General features: G+C 34.6%; 1 long non-coding RNA gene across 1 annotated transcript in view; it reads left to right on the top strand.

The window, feature by feature from the left end:
- The first annotated feature begins 4,795 nt into the window (after window positions 1-4,795).
- The window catches only part of LOC135198367 (uncharacterized), a 3,529-nt gene continuing 824 nt past the window's right edge, over window positions 4,796-7,500 (top strand). The window contains exons 1-2 of the long non-coding RNA XR_010310775.1: window positions 4,796-4,904; window positions 5,847-5,917. This is a non-coding gene — a long non-coding RNA (uncharacterized LOC135198367). The remainder of the gene's footprint in view (window positions 4,905-5,846; window positions 5,918-7,500) is intronic.

Raw genomic sequence — 7,500 nt, 5'->3', positions numbered from 1 at the left:
GGGCATTCCTTTGAGGAGTGAGAGATGTGTATTTCTGGTGATAGAAGTTCACTCTCGACGTGGTTCGGAAGTCACGTATAGCCGTTGATCCCGTTGCTGAATAACCACTGGTTCCATACAACGTAAAAACACCATAAAAAAAAATACTTGAGGGGTTGTGAAGGGATATTATTTGGGTTATTTTGCTCATAAACCTGATCGTCGTTTATTTACGTGAAATTCTGAAACCAGCAGGGAAGAGTCACTTTTGCCATAATTTAAGAATCCTTTTGTGAAATTGTTGTTTGACACTTGTTTGTCTCGAGGTGCACTGTAGGCATTACTTAATAGGTTCTTTGCAGCGTCTCATCGGCCCCTAGCTGCAACCCTTTTCATTCCCTTTACTGTGCCTCCGTTCATATTCTCTCTTCCATCTTACTTCGCCCGCCTCCTTGACCAATTTTTCATTGTGCAACTGCTTTGAGGTTTTTCTCCTATTACACCTTTTGAACCTCTTACTCTCAATTTTCACTTCGGCGCTGAATGACCTTAGGTCCCAGCGCTCGACGTTTGGTTTAAATTATGTATTCTGTCTATATATCTCCCTACACTTGATTGTGTTTTCTGATGGTCGAATTCTCCAGATAATATCTACAAGGAAGCGCGTGGATTGCTGAAGATCGCCTTACAAGGGGCAGCGAATCCTTATCATTAAATTTCTACCGTATGATTCTTAAAAATCAACTGAAGACCCAACACGCAACTCTAAATTCCTCGTTTGTGTTTCACACTACCGATGAAAGGTATTGGGTTGTACAAAGTCATTACTGGCAAGATAGGTATTGAGGTCTTTTGGAGATATCATTTTTCTTATAATTTATGAAGTTGTATAAAGTAATTTTTTGTTGGCGAACTGTTGTTCTTGAAATATTGTTCTGAGAAGATTATCATTGTGCAAGTGTGCCAAGAGAAAAATCCATGTTGATCGCGGTGGCCATGGAGTTCATTTCAAAATGACGACAAACAAGACTAAAAAGTTGTGCCTAACTCGCACACGTCGTTTTCTTCCAGAGATGCTTGTTTCCAGAGATGGTTGCCGTCTAGCAATTTCATTATCAGCATATGTCATTTATTGTTTTCGGTAATTCTACAGAATAGTTCCGCACGGACTGCAAGGAGCGTAAGCGCGGATACGTCATCCAAGGGATTGGGGCGTTTAATGTATTTCGCCGTGTTTAGCACTGGCCCCCAGTGGTTAATTACAGTCGTCCGAATAAAAATTACTTAAAATTCTTGTTCAGGAGGTAAAACTGCATAGAAAAACCGCAACTGCCATAGTCTAGGCAGTCGCGGAATAGTACCCTAGATCTACCTTGTTTTCTTCGTGCTCTAATGTGAAGTTGATATCAGGGTGAACAATTTAAAACTGAAAATGTAAAATATAACGGCACGTTTTCTGTCATTTAGCGTTGAAGGTGTTTTATCTGTGTAGCGTTTACTAGACACTCATCAAAAATTATTTTTGAACAATTTTCATTTACAGATAGTTGAATGTCTCCACTTGTTACTATTTATGTGTTTTTACCTTCGACAAAATGGGACGAGCCTCAAAACGTGCCCCATTAAACAAGTAAGAAATGTATGCGGACTCTCCGTTTTCGTATTTCTTAATATATTAATATATATATATATGATATTATATATATACTTATGGTATATATATATATATATATATATATATATATATATATATATATATATATATGTTTGTGTGTATGGTGGGGGGTGTAAGGGGGCCGGCAGGGATTTAACGGAACGCGTCTAATTCATTCCAACTCTCGAGGTGACAGGAAACGCCGACTCAGTGGCCATTCTGATTTTCCATGCACTTAAGGACCTCGAAGGACAAAACCTAGTGCTGTCCAAAAATCATACCAAACCAATATACGTGTAAAACTAAGGACTTAGTTTGTTGACGTCATTGACGAGTGTCTAGATAGAGATGTGCCGATGTAATGAATTGCCGAATGTGGACAAATTTGATACAGTAATCTTTATTCCTAAAAATTTATCGTTCGACCTTCGTAAATGTGGAGTACCACCTTGGCAGACAATACTAAACTAACACAACTGTTGGGTCACACACACACACACACACACACACACACACACACACACACACATATATATATATATATATATATATATATATATATATATATATATATATATATATATATATATATATATATATATATATATGTATGTTTATTTGTGTGGTAAAGGGACTATGTGGTATTCCTTAAAATGGGAAATCAGGAAGCCTTAAAGAGATATGTGGTGACTATTGATAAGGCATTAAAATGCTGTGTGGCTGATTATGACAGAAATGTCAAGAACTTATTACCATGTGACAATGGCAGCCGTAGGTTACGTTATTTCAGGTCAGTCATATCGTGAGAGTACATACAATAGGCTTATATTTTGTAACCGTTAGCTGAAGAGTACAATAAATTTATATTTTGCGATCGTTATTGTGAGTACAGTAGTTTTAGGCTATATTTTGTAATCGTTACTCTGAGAGTACGATAGGTTTATATTTTGTAACTGTGAACTTGAGAGTACAATAAGTTTATATTTTGTAACTGAACTTGAGAGTACAGTAGTTTTATTTTGTAACTGTGAACTTGAGAGTACAATAGTTTATATTTGTAACTAGAACTTGAGAGTACAGTAGGTGTATATTTTGTAACTGTGAACTTGAGAGTACAATAGGTTTATATTTGTAACTGAACTTGAGAGTACAATAGGTTTATATTTTGTAACTGAACTTGAGAGTACAGTAGGTTTATATTTTGTAACTGTAAACTTGAGAGTACAGTAGGTTTATTTTGTAACTGTGAACTTTAGAATACAGTAGGTTTATTTAGTAACTGTGAACTTGAGATTACAGTAGGTTTATTTTGTAACTGTGAACTTGAGAGTACAATAGGTGTATATAATGTAATCGTTACCTTGAGTAAAATAGGTCTAGGCTATATTTTGTAATCGTTACTGTGAGATTACAGTTTGTTAATATTTTGTAACAGTTAATGTGAGAGTACAATAGGTTTATATTGTGTAACAGTTAAAGTACAGTAGGTTTATATTTTGTAACCACTAACGTAAGAGTACAAAGGTTTATATTTTGTAACCACTAACTTGAGAGTACAATAGGTTTATATAGTATTGTAATCATTACTGTGAGAAAGCAAGAGTTCATATAGGGTTGAATAACGACACATTGGAAAGACAATAGCTGGTGAATTAACAAAGTGTGCTGTGCGTATTGTAGTATGTTTGAGGGTATCATGTTCTCATTCTTAAGGTTTTATGGATGAAAGGGGTAACAGAATAGTGAAAATGTGATATTGGAAGTGTTAAATTATTCTGTTAAGTTATCGTGAATGGAAGGTCGCCTCTGGTTCCAGACGCTGAATGACTTCTCGTCGTAAAAATGTTTGCTGTGGGCGGTATATTGACCTCATAAAACCACAAGTTTTGGACGTTTTTCATCATGACCGGAATCTAGAGAGAGAGAGATCTGTTCTACTTGCTTCAGAAGATTAAGACGGAAATTTGAATGATCCCTTCATTACAAACATAGCGAGCCAAATTTAACTCTGCAAAAGGGTCAAGTCGTTGAAACAACTTGATTGGAAACCCTTAATGTGTGATACCAGTTTATATTTAGTTTGAGTCGCCTCCACATTCGTTTTGTAGATCATTGAAGACAGTAAGCAATTGAACATAGTTCTCCAGAAAAGTAGATAAAACCGAAAAAAAGGAGTCGGGAAAACTGTCTCCCACTTACGTTGCTAGCAATACTCAACATACACATGAGGTCCACTGGTATGGTGGTTAGTGTTGTGGTATGCCACTCGGATGACGTGGGTTCGCGTCTCCCCCAGGCGATGCAAAATCGCTGGCTCTGCAGAACAGTCACTGCTGCAGTGTGGGGTCTGCTGTGGCAGGTTGAAACCAACATTCTTTGAAAGCTTGAATTTCAAGTCAATGGTCGCTGTGTGCTCGTTCCTTGTGAATAGGTTTCAGTCAATGAAACAGTATTAATAATATTGAAAATGTGGTTGAATTGTAGCTACAATCAACCAGTAGTATATTAGTATACTTCAAATTAAAGCAGGCGTATATTTACAATTTACATGTAGACAATTTTCGTTGAATATCAGCTTTAGGAATGGAACAAAGATGAGAGACTGACGTGCCTTGTGTAACGGTCACGATCCGTATTTCAGTGACAGTAGTAAAAGTCCGCACTAATTTAAGCGCTATCAACACTAGGCTGATTGTTTTTATACTTTCATTAAGTTTTCACGACAGATTCTCTGAGGTTTTGATTTTTCGCTTTAATTTTTATTATATGAAATAACCCATGACATGTTTGCGTGGTTGTGAGTCAGTTTGTGTTCTTTTTTCAAAAATGTTTTACGTCTAGCGTAATTGAAATATTGATCTTCCAGACATTGCGACCGAGCCATACACGGAGTTGTACCTTGGAAATTAGATGACCACACAGAAATCCTTTATTCAAGAATACGTAAAAAAAAGTACTTCATAATACTAACACTGTATACAAGCCCATATATATATATATATATATATATATATATATATATATATATATATATATATATATATATATAGTTTCTACATGTACTTATCCAGCAGATATAAGTACGATTATGTGTAATTGGACTGTTAATGATATATCACTTTCGATGTTTATGTATTTTAATACCAGATCTCTTTCTTACAGTTCTCCTCAACCCGGAATCTGCCGGTGCATCGGTGAACTGCCTCGTCTGCAATTTCTCCACCTCACCCTCTGTGGTAAATGAAAACTTTAGGACCTGTGTTGGTCAGAGGTGAGTTGAGTACTGTGCCATTATTGCTATTATTATTCAGATGGTGAACCCTGTTCATGTGGAACAAGTCCGTGGGGGCCATTGACTTGAAATTCAAAATTCCGAAGTATACAATATATATGTTGGACTGACGATGCAAAGGACTTTACACACTGTAGGAAAACAGATATTCATAATTAGGAAGAAGTAAGAGGAAGTTACGGAAATATAGAAAGAAGAGATCTCACTCATTAAAAAAGAAAAAAAAAAACGATTAAGTTAATAATTCGATTAAAATTTATTGAAATGAAAGGAGAAGAGTGCTTGGGTAATTATGCATTACACCTTTGCTTGAACTGTTGAAGTTCAATTTCATGGTATCCTGAGGGAGACAGTTCCAGAGTCTGACGGTGCGAGGAATAAAGGACCTCTGGAACTGAGAAGTTCTACAGCGAGGCACATTCACTGCGTAATGGTTCTGCAGTTCAGCAAATCCGGTTACTCTCTGTTGGAATATAGGATCAGGGATCAGTTGTGATTGCAAACTTCCATACCTGATTAGTTAGTTTCCATTTTCACCATGAATGTATGTTCACCTTGGTTAGGACATCAGTTGGATGTAGAGGAAGATTATAGGTTAATTCTAAAGGATAAGAAGCAACGTTTATTTTTTTCTATTTTATAAAGGAACATTTTATGTGTCCGTTTACATTTCATTTGATTATACAAGTAAATACAATTCGGTGCAAATGGTAAAGTTTTATCATAGTTCCATCCTTTAACATTTATTATTATTATTATTATTATTATTATTATTATTATTATTATTATTATTATTATTTTATTAATTACAGTACCTACTTCTTTCGTAATGGAATATATTTCGAAATATTACAATATATATAATAGTAATATATAAAATATAGTAATAAATAAAAACCGCACCATTATTTTTATTTTCAGGGAATGTAGTCCACTCGAATCAGTGAATGAAGTTGTATCACTAGATGAAACACTAATACGTCGAAGTCAAGGTAAGTTTGCTCTGCTTAATGACATCTTTCGTTTGAAAAATTGATCGCTGTATAAAAAATAATCGTTTTGAGAGGAAGTTGGGGGAAAAGAGTAAGAGTAGATCCTGACCGATCAAGAAGACCTACACCCCGTTTCTTTTAATGAGTCTAGTTGTATAAAAGAAGAAGCTTTTGTAAGAATACGAATATCACCCTTAGCATACATAATCTCCATCCATTTATTTGAAAAGAAATGTGTAAAATGTATAGACCATAATGAAGGCAGGTGATACAGGACAAGAGCAAAGGTTTGAAGGCACTTGCTTAGATAAGCAAGATCTTCAGAAGTCAGTGAGTTTATTGCTTTTCCCTTGATTTCCTGCTACCTGTATGCCTACGTGTACTACAGTCACTCTTGGACGTTTGTGGAAGTTGTACATTTGCACCTGTATGCATCAGTTCTCGTGAAGATGTCCTAAAAACTGTAAAAACGAAACAAGTCATGATTTATATATATATATATATATATATATATATATATATATATATATACTTACTGAGTATATAACTATATTTATGTACACAAATACTTTCTATATATATATATATATTTTATAATATATATATATATATTATAAATATATAAATATATATAGAATATATATATATATATTTATATATCACAGATATTAATTAATTGAGCTACAAATTTCGTTTCATATCCAGTTCACTATACCTCTCGAGTGACTCACTCGTACAACCAAGGGGTCTATGGAAGTGGTAAGTGATTCGAAGCGCCACCTGGTTGGGAAACTACTAAAGCACCGTGACTATGACCATTGAGCCACTTGATAGCTCTATAGTCATGCATAGGCTTAACTAGGAGTCTATTAATGGGCGGGGCCACCTTTGAGGGGGGGCACAGCTGAATATGGGGGCCACTGGGCATGCACAAATTATAATACTCATTCTTTTTTTTTTAAGTCATATGGAAAGATATTAAGGTTGTTTTAAAATATTGAATCCTATTAATTTGTGAAACTTGCTCAAATATTTGTTCAATAAAAATTATGAACCTCTAACCATAGTTGTAAATCCAAATTAGTTATTATATGTAATGGTTTGGCAATGAAATAAAACCACTTGGTTTGTAAACGCTAATTGTAAATAAGAAAAAATATATTGGAATTAATCATCTAGTATATCTATGATATGCTTAAACAGTGAGATTTCCAAATGTTACTTTATCCACGGATTTTTTTGCCATAAATTCTTTGCTGTACAGAATTTGATTACATTTCTTTCACACTTACATGTTTGGAAAATGAATGCGTATACTCCGAGATAAAGAAAGAAAATTCATATATTTCTTATAGTTAATATAGTAAAACTCCACTTATCTTCGTATAAAGAAAAACAGCCAAACTACTTTATGTTTAAATCTTTAATAATAATAATAATAATAATAATAATAATAATAATAATGATAATAATAATATGAAAAATTTACTTAGGTTTTACTACAAGCTTCACGAACTCAAAATGGGGGGGACCACGGAGGGGGGTGTCACCAGTTTCAGATGGGTGGGGGCCGGGTCATAGTC

The sequence above is a fragment of the Macrobrachium nipponense genome, chromosome 22, assembly GCF_015104395.2.
Source record: "Macrobrachium nipponense isolate FS-2020 chromosome 22, ASM1510439v2, whole genome shotgun sequence".
NCBI classification, from domain to species: domain Eukaryota; kingdom Metazoa; phylum Arthropoda; class Malacostraca; order Decapoda; family Palaemonidae; genus Macrobrachium; species Macrobrachium nipponense.
The sequence above is the reverse complement of the archived record's forward strand: the minus strand, read 5'-3'. Positions and strand labels throughout refer to the sequence as shown.